Source organism: Aptenodytes patagonicus, unplaced genomic scaffold (assembly GCF_965638725.1).
Source record: "Aptenodytes patagonicus unplaced genomic scaffold, bAptPat1.pri.cur scaffold_43, whole genome shotgun sequence".
Taxonomy (NCBI): Eukaryota; Metazoa; Chordata; class Aves; order Sphenisciformes; family Spheniscidae; genus Aptenodytes; species Aptenodytes patagonicus.
Genome location: NW_027472001.1, coordinates 996,085 through 1,006,012, shown reverse-complemented (window position 1 = coordinate 1,006,012; position 9,928 = coordinate 996,085). Strand labels below are relative to the sequence as shown.

Genomic DNA, 9,928 nt, shown 5'->3' with positions numbered 1-9,928 from the left:
GTTTGCATGTTTGCATGTGCATTTGTGCATGTGCATGTGTGCGTGCTTGCACGTGCATTTGCCTGTTTGCGTGTTTGCACGTGCGTGTTGGCATGGGCATGCTTGCTTGCGTGTTTGCATGTTTGCACGTGCGTTTGCATGTGTGTGCACATGTTTGCATGAGCATTTGCATGTGCATTTTCATGTTTGCATGTGCATTTTCATGTTCGCATGTGCATTTTCATGTTTGCATGTGCATTTGCATGTGCATTTTCACGTTCGCATGTGCATTTTCATGTTTGCATGTGCATTTGCATGTGCATTTTCATGTTTGCATGTGCATTTTCATGTTTGCATGTGCATTTGCATGTGCATTTTCACGTTCGCATGTGCATTTTCATGTTTGCATGTGCATTTGCATGTGCATTTTCATGTTTGCATGTGCATTTTCATGTTTGCATGTGCATTTGCATGTGCATTTTCACGTTCGCATGTGCATTTTCACGTTCGCATGTGCATTTTTGTGTTCGCATGTGCATTTTCACGTTCGCGTGTCCATGTTTGGGCGTGTGCATGTTTGCACGCATGTTTGCATTTGCGCGTGCATGTTTGCACGTGCATTTGCATCTGCATGATCGAACGTGCCTGTGCGTGCTTGCGTGTGCCGTGTCCATTTGCAAGTCTGCACGCGCATTTGCACGTTTGCACGTGCATACACATACCTGTGTGCGTGTATGCAAAACGCACGCATATGCACAAAAGTCCTCGTAGCAAAATATATATGTTTTTTGCATGCTAAGGCTCCTGCACAAGCCTGGCGAGGCAGGGAAGTGTGCTCCTAGCGAGCAGCACGTGCGGATATAGCCCCCCATATGCAGCTCTCCTGATTTACACACCCTCAATAACTTTCTTTTCTTCCCATTATCTCTAACCCATATACTCCAGGAAGTTTAATTTCTTCTCGCTAGTAATCACCATTAAATAGAAATTGTCTTTTTCTGTGTAAACACGTCATTAGTGAAGCTGGTTTCTGCAGGGTCCAGATTTCATTTTTATTAAAATGAAACATTTTTCGGCTCCTTACTGTGTCCGGAGATGAAGAGGATAATTTTAACCCGTTGGGTTGGCCACAGATAATTGTGCCGGCGTTTGATTGGGGCGATTAGGGAGATCTCCTCTTTTCATGCAGAAGAATTTGCATTTTTCCCCCTTACTTCTCCGAAGCGGAGTCATGCTTTCCTACACAGCCAGTTTTAATGAGCGTTATCAATCTTAATGAATATATTTTCATCTTCACTTTATTGGCTTGGTTTTTATTAGGGGAGGGCTGCAAAACAGGTCCAGGTAAAAACTCGGGGTGAGAAGAGGCACCAAATTTCGGCTTCGTTTCGCGAGGATGGCGGTCAATATGGAAAAATCTCCTTTTTTTTCCCCATCGTGAGTATCTGAATTATTTTGGAGCACCGAAAGCATCCCTGGAATGATGCAGTGGGGGTTTTTTTTGGGGGGGAAAAAAAAGGTGGTTTTGGTGCCAGGGGTTGCAAATGGCCGTTGGCATCGTCCTTCACCTGTCGTGCAAGGGCCGTACTCCCCCCAAATCTGCTTTCTGCAGCTCTTTGCCCCCATCCCGCAGTAACCTCATGGGTCCCGGCGTGCTGCCTCCGTCTCTCGTCATGTACCGCTCTGAAAAGACCTTTTTCTCCCTCAAACATCCAAGAAAAATAACGAAGCTCCCACATAGAAATACACATATATGATATATATAAACATATATTAAAATACAGATTATATCTAATACATTCTGTCTTATTCCCATTATATTATATATATTCCCGTATATGGGAATAATAGGGAATAAATAATTTATTGTTCCCCTATATATTACAATATCGTAGCATAGCATATATATAATATATGGGATTAGTATATAATTATTGGAATAATAACTAATACTTTATATATTATTCCCATATATTATAACATAACACATATAACACAAACACATAATACATAGTATATAGTATATAATAAATATATAATATATAATATATAATATATAATATATAATATATAATATATAATGCAATTAGGTGACCTTGTGGCCTCTCCCCTCTCTCTCTGCCGTACCCAGGCCTTGAATTTTCCATCTGCATTACTAAAAAGAAGGCAAATTAATTCTGAATATACCATACACCACATACAATCCATTCGCAACGCTCGCTTTGGCTTCGAAAACAGAGTTTCCCATTCCCGTGCTACCCGGAAAATCATATTTTCGGATGCGGGGGAGCAACAGATCCCCCCAAATCTGCTTCTCAGCATCCCCAAAGTGCAGATTCCCTGCCGGTACGGGGACCCCCGGGTACAACCTCTCTCCCTGCCCCTCGCCTGCAGCAGATTTAACTTATTTATTTAAAATCCCAGCTCGGAGGAGCGTGGCCGGAGCCCGGCCGCTCGCCGTTCGGATGCTGTTTGCACAAGCCCACTGGGGGACAGCGAGGGATTATGGGGCGACGGGAAAGCAGCTCAGCGAAGCTGATTTCAACCTTTTTTTCCCCCAAACTGCTCCAACAAGCTTGCTTTTTGCTTGCTTTTTTTTTGCTTTTCCTTGCTTTTTTGGCTTTTCCTTGCCTTTTTTTGGCTTTTCCTTGCCTTTTTTTGGCTTTTCCTTGCTTTTTTGGCTTTTTCTTGCTGCCTTTTTGCTTTTCCTTGCCTTTTTTTTGCTTTTCCTTGCCTTTTTTTTGCTTTTCCTTGCTTTTTTGGCTTTTCCTTGCCTTTTTTTTGCTTTTCCTTTTTTTGCTTGCTTTTCTTTTGCTTTTCCTTGCTTTTTTTTTTTTTGTTGCAGAGGCGTGCAAGCAGCCAAGCCTCCTCTCCCAGCTAGGAATTTGGGGTGAAAAACACCCTTTTTGGGCACAGAGGCTCGTTTCTCGCCCAAATCGTTTTTTTGGGGGGGGAATATTGCTGGAAAAGGAAAGCATCACCTGGGTAAGTGAATTCCTGCAGTTGCTTCTGCGCCCGGTGGAGCGTCCCACTAACATCCACAAATGCCCCAATGAGCTTTTTCCCCTCAAAATGCAGCAGGATCGTGGCCTGGTTGCTCAAGAGAAATTAAATTACGCGGAACCCCCCTATTTTGGGAAAAAAAAAGAGAGTGGAAATAGTCATTTGTGGAAACAACAGGGTGCCGCGTTGTCTCTGTCACCTGGAGTTTTGCAGCCGGGATTGGGGGTGGTTTCAAAAGCCTCGGCCTGAATTTTGCAGGAAACTTAACCCACGTTTTGGAGACAGTCGAAGCAATTCAGCACTTCCAGCGCAAGTGTCTGGAGCGACGCAAAGTTGCGAAGGTCCGGGCAAAGTTGCGAAAAAACCCCAAAGCCAACAGGCCTTGCACTGCAAAGTCGAAAGCGAATGGGCGTTGCATTGCAAAGCTGCAAAAAAAGGCAAATACACGTTGCCCTGGGAAGCTGCAAACGTGCAACAGGCCTTGCACTGCAAAGTCGAAAGCGAATGGGCGTTGCATTGCAAAGCTGCAAAAAAAGGCAAATACACGTTGCCCTGGGAAGCTGCAAACGTGCAACAGGCCTTGCACTGCAAAGTCGAAAGCGAATGGGCGTTGCATTGCAAAGCTGCAAAAAAAGGCAAATACACGTTGCCCTGGGAAGCTGCAAACGTGCAACAGGCCTTGCACTGCAAAGTCGAAAGCGAATGGGCGTTGCATTGCAAAGCTGCAAAAAAAGGCAAATACACGTTGCCCTGGGAAGCTGCAAACGTGCAAGCACGCAGCGCGTTGCAGAGTTGCCAAAGCCTGCAAGCACGTTGCATTGCAAAACCAGCAAGCGCGCCGCCTTGGAAAAGCTGCAAGCACGTTGCGTGGCGTTGGCATTGCGCTGCGAAAACTTCGAACCCGTTGCGCGGCAAAACCTGCAGACGCGTTGCATTGCACTGCGTCACAAAACCGTCACGACTCGCCGAGTTCCTCAGGTGCCAGCGTAGAGTCGATTTATTGCCGTCGCCAGCAAATTAGTTCCAGTAACTCCGTGTTTTTTTCTGACGCGAGGAATGAATTCCCTCTTCTGTTTTGCCGTTGGAAACTCAGGTTTAATGATGGGAATCTTTCTTTGCACACAGGATTACCCCTGCCCCCTTTTAATTCATAATCCTTTTATTACCGTTCAGCTTTTCTTACGTGACCAGCTGCCTATCCCCTCGCTTGTGATCCCAAATTTGTTGCTTATTACGAAGTAAAAAATGATCTCTTTTCCTTTGAGCGTGGTTTTTTCCCTGCTCAGGCTGAGCAGTTTTGCAGACACCAACTCCAAAAGTTGCTCGGAGCCTGTTGGAAGCTATTGATGCCGCCGGAAAAGGGGATGCTCCGGCCGAGCATTGTTAGCGCGGGGGCCTTATTATTATAATTTAATATTTGTTAAGTGATTGCGGTGTATTTTGAGCAAATAAAATGAAGCCTGGAGAGCCGTTTTTCCGGATGATGCGCAAAAATTCGTATTATATCTGTTAGCCCTGGATGCTCAGCTCCTTGCCCCGGCGCCGGGACGCATCTGTGGGGCTGATGCAGAGCAATGGCTCCGAGGCCGGATGGCGAGAGGCGATTCCGCAAGCTGGGATTAATCCTTATTTTTAATTTTAAAAAATTCTGTATCAATTTCTTTCTGGTTTCGGGTTGCATCCAGCTGTGGGAAAACATCTGTAAGGATGTTAAACCCTGGTTGGGTTGCTTGAAATTCAGGTTTTTGCTCCAAAACCCCCAAACCCACCAAAACGCGGATGCAAAAGCGGGGGTGTAAGGACCAAAAATTAGTGCAAGGTTTAATTCTGGTATTTTCAAACTCTGGAGTTTATGTTCCCATGGCAACCAGTATTTTTATCCTCTTGGTTTGGCGCCTTGCGAGATGGAGCCGTCAGGAAATATCTTCCCTCCTGAGACCCGCGAAGGTGTTGGGGTCAGATCAGAAGAAAAATAAAAATACATCCCCACCTGCCAATAAAAAAATAATATGCAGGGATTTGGGCGATGTCCCTCTTGCAACGAGCAAAAAAAAGGCAGTTTTCGGGATGCTGCAACCCAACGGGCCGCGGGTCCTTGTGCCACTCTCTAAAACACACCAAAACCCCCCAGAAACAAAGTAAACCAGATAATTTGTGCTGGAAAAAATCTCATTTTTCCTTCTCTGTCTCATTTTTAAATGCTCCAGTTTGGGATGCGGCTTTATGGGCTGAGTTGGAACTGAAGGAACTCAAGAAAGCGAGGGAAAATATCCCAAATTTTCAATGGAATAAAATTATCCAGACCCCAAACAGCTTTTATCCGCGGAAAATTATTTATATTGGGCTGCTTTTACTCCACCAAACCTCATCAGCACCTTATTACCCGGAGTTACTCGCCGGCGTGATGCCTATTATTTTTTTAACAATTTCTCCAAATTTTTCAGAGCTCAGGCCTCCAATTTATTGTAATTTTATTTTTTTTCCATTGGAGACAAGCTCCTTGCTGGAATTCCCTAAAAATCAGTGAAAATGGAAAAAATTTGGGATTTTCAGAGTTTTACATATTTGGACTTTTTGGTAGGAACCGATGCTCGCGGGTTGCGTTTGCAGGGCAAGGTTGGGAAGGAGATAGAAATGCAGATTTTAAGGTGAAAAGGACCTTAAAACTATAGGATTTTGCTCCTAAACCCCAAAATGAGGGGAATTTCACCCAAAAATGATGCCGGGAATTTGGGCGAAATCTAAATTGGGTTGAGGGCACTGCACTCTCCCCAGTATTCAAACACCATATATATTAATTAATTTTTAATATTAATTTTTTGCCATGACGGGGAGGGGTTCTAGCATCAACCGGCTCCTGGCCATCGGTGAAAACACCGAATTAAGCAAAAATTAAAGATTATTGTGCCGTATTTTTTTCTCTCGCCTTACTCAAACAATGCTGTTGGCATAGAAACAGCCTTTTGTGGAAAGGTCACCTGCGAGGAGGGTGGTTTAGGTGAAATTCAAGGAGATTACAGGGGATTAGGGTACGCTTATATATATATTTTTTATATAGAGAGGGCGCGTGTGTATCCTAGTGTACATATATATATGCGCGCATATATACTCATGTGCGCATGCATACCCATATATATATATATATTTTTTTTTTAAAGGAAATAGGATAAAGGAGCAATAGGCAGGAAGGTTTGCTAAATTAAAAAGTCTACGATAAAGGTTTTATTTTTTTCCTTCCCCCCCCCCCCTATTTTTTTGCCCCCTCCCCGCCGCATGCAATGGGGCGATATCGGAACGAAGCGCTTCTCCTCTGTGTTTTTCACTTGGCTTTAATTAAACCTCAGGCAGGGCTGGAAAAATGTGGCGAGACGAGATAATTGCGCTTATTCCCTGCGCGGGGCTGTAGCCCAGGCTCAGGGAAGAAAAAAAAAAAAAAGAGGAAAAAGAGAAATTTGGGGGAGATGCAAAGGTGATGGAGGGCGGCCGAGCCGCTCCATCGAGGATGATGGAGCTGCGAGCTTTGGGATGAAAAACTTGCTCTACAGCCCAGCTCCAAAACCGCTGGTTTCCATCCCATTTTGCAATGCTGCATTTTTACACCCTGCTCCTGGAATAAGAAAAATCAGTAAAACTCTTTTTTTTAACACTGCAACCGGCCTGGATTGCTTCTCTTCTCCCCCCCACCCCCATTTTTTTAATTTTTTTTTTTTTTGGCAACGCCTGGCCAAGGCAGGAATTTAAAAGGTGAGATCACTGGAAAATTACATTTATATTGGATAGAAAACACCCCCTCCGTGCAAGTGCTCCCTGCAGCCGGCGCAAGCGCGGGGGAAAAAACTCCCGGTGCCGTTTCCCCCCCCCCCCAAATCTCCCAAACTGATGGGGGTGAGAGGGTGTCATTAATGCAAAATACAGTGGAAATCCCCCCAAAATCAAATGTTGCCTCTTCTAGAGGAGAAAAAACGTCTTTTTTTCCAGGCTTTTTCCCCACTAGTAAGGAAAATCAGTGTGTTGGAAATGGTTCTGGATGGTGGAAGGGGCTTCCCACGCCCTAATTTTTATCCTGTTGGGATATAATAAGAGAGAAAAGCTGTGAAAATATGGAAATAACTGGCAAAAAAAGGGTTCAGAGAGCCTACAATAACAAAAATCCCTGTTTCTCTTCTCTTCCCGTGTAGCTATAACAGACCGTGGTAACAAACATTTGGTTCAGATTACTTTTTGGTGATTACAGCTTGTCAGAAAATACTGTTTGCATCCTGGAGGAAATATTATATTTTAACTTTGTTTTCATTCCAAGAAGTCAAAATATTGATTTTTTTTTAATTTTTTTTTTTTTTCACGGTAAAATTCCAAAAGCATTTTCTGTTTGGACACATGGAAGCAAAAAACTATCAGCTCCTTCTGCAGACGTGAAATGTTTTGACATTTTTAAATGCTAGTTTCCAATTGACATTTCAACTTAAAATAGCATTAAAATGGCACCGAGTGAAGCTGTTGATTCAAACCAAAAATTAAATTTCATTGAGGCATTTCAAAACTTAATGTTTTTCTCTGTTCTGAACTAGCGCTTTGGAAAAAGGAGCATTTATTGCTGAAGAAATCAAACATTTCCCTCCAGTTTTGGTATTAAATAGTCTCGACCCACTTTACTGTGGGACGGTGGTCACCGTGCTGGACCCCCTCCAGCTGCCCGCTTTGGTGGAGATGAGACAGCAGTGCTTTTTTTTCCATTTAACTGCAATATTGGATAAATCGCCGCGTATTCCTCCAAAAAAAAAAAAAAAATCCCTAAATAAGTCGCATCAGCTGAAAAAAACCCCCCAAACTTGTATTTATTCCCATGTTGGTTGATGGCCAACGGCACTGGAGGTGGGATGCGCCTATTCAGCGGGGAGCAGCTGTGTAGGAGATCAGCCAATAATATCTCAACGGAGAGCCGAAAAGCTACAGTGACCCTCAAAATCGCTTTTACTTTTATTTACCCCACTCCTTGCAGCTCCCGTTTCGTGGTAAATAAAATGGGGGCCAACATCAAGCACCAATAAACCAGCCATGTCCGGCGCCGGCGGCCATACGGCAAGTTGATCGTGCAGCGTGTTGACTTGCATCGGTTCCCAATTCATTAATTGGCTCGATTTCTCATTTGATTTTGGGTATTTTTTTGGTAGATCATGTTTTTGGGCAGGTTTTGGGCATCTTGGAGGTTCCTTGGGGGAAAGCAGCGATCAGGAGGGGGAAAGGCAGGGAGGGATTTGCAAGTCACGGTGATTTGGATGTTTTCTCTGGTGCTGATGGAAGGGTTGGGGCGAGGCTGGAGGAGGTGGGAAAGGGTCTTCTCGTGGGTTGACATGGTTTTGGTTGGAGAAATGGCATTTCTGAATGCCCAAAAGGTGATGTGCACCTGGAAGTTGGAACAAGGTTGCAAGAAAGTTCTTCCATCACCCCAACAAAGAAACACAGAAACCCCCTTTTTTGGGGGTTTGGTTTTGGGTCCTCCAGTGGTGCCGATCATCAGCATCTCTTGAGTGGAAATCTGCACTTTTTTCCTTAAGAAAGCTCGTTTCTACTCTCTGACTAATCCTCATGGGCAGCTCCTCTTGGAATAGACCTCGTGGCCTCTTTCCACAAGTTAGAACTAAGAGATATTTAATAAAGAGGTGATTTAAGCTTCGGGAAAATTTCTGTATGAAAAATTACGGTTTCCAGTGGGTCACTCGATGGCTCCTTAGAAAGATCTTCTCGAGTTCGACCAGAATTGATGGCCAAGCCTACAACTGCAGAGTGCTGTTTCCAGCCCAAATTGCCAAACGAGGTTATAAATAGTCTCTTTCTGGGGATTTCTTGCAATATCTGAAGTCACTTTATAGCGGCGTTTGATTTTTATGGCAGTCTTCAGGCAGTTGGCTTGAGTCCTGCTTCTACGTAACAGCGTTACGTAGAACCCTGCGTTCAGCGCAGGGTTGGCTCTTCTCTGAAGGGTCAACGCGTTACTTGTTGCCGTTGTAGTCATCAACGTAGGGTTGGATCTTCTCTGTAGGGTCAATGCGTTACTCGTTGCCGTTGTAGTCATCAACGCAGGGTTGGATCTTCTCTGTAGGGTCAATGCGTTACTCGTTGCCGTTGTAGTCATCAACGCAGGGTTGGATCTTCTCTGTAGGGTCAATGCGTTACTCGTTGCTGTTGTAGTCATCAACGCAGGGTTGGATCTTCTCTGAAGGGTCAACGCGTTACTCGTTGCTGTTGTAGTCATCAATGCAGGGTTGGATCTTCTCTGAAGGGTCAACGCGTTACTTGTTGCCGTTGTTTGATAACTGCTCAAATAAATTCGTGTCAGTAAATGCTTCATGACCATGGTTTGTTGGGGAAGCATAACATCTATTTTCAAGATCTTTCCAGAATTTGCCTTTTTCTCGCTTGGAATTTGACTAACAATAGGAAAATTCTCAACTTCCATGGAAGTGAAAGTACCGAAAGACGATGATCTGGGAACATCCTAATGTTGAGTTTCTGGACATGAACTTTATGGCTTTCATTAATTTTCTTTGAATATTAATAACTAACAAGCATGGATCAACACTAATTAACAGGTCAACAATGCAGGTTAACACCACACCCAACGCTCCACGGGGTAAACGCCACGTCCATGCTTACTCTCAAATTACCAGATTTCATTTTGATGGAAGAAATCCTGAAAACACGCATCCTTCCCCGAGAAACATTGAATTTCCTGGAACTGCCTTTTTCATTGAAGACCTCCGTGATTTTTTTTGATGTGCACTGAGCGCGGACATCGGTAATAACACCTTGTACCGAGGCGTGCAGAGCACATGCAGCTCAAATCTGTCACAGCCTTACTGCAGGGTATTAATAGTTTATTAACTCCGTTTAAACTCTGCCTAAAAGCTCCCAGCGTGCCAAGTGTCTCTGCGTAGAAATTATTAAG

At 44.0% G+C, this 9,928-nt stretch overlaps 1 protein-coding gene across 1 annotated transcript in view; it reads left to right on the top strand.

Moving 5' to 3' along the window:
* The first annotated feature begins 1,340 nt into the window (after positions 1 to 1,340).
* Positions 1,341 to 9,928, top strand: part of PKNOX2 (PBX/knotted 1 homeobox 2) — a 57,107-nt gene continuing 48,519 nt past the window's right edge. The window contains exon 1 of the mRNA XM_076363492.1: positions 1,341 to 1,416. The gene's annotated coding sequence lies outside the window, so the exon portion shown is untranslated. The remainder of the gene's footprint in view (positions 1,417 to 9,928) is intronic.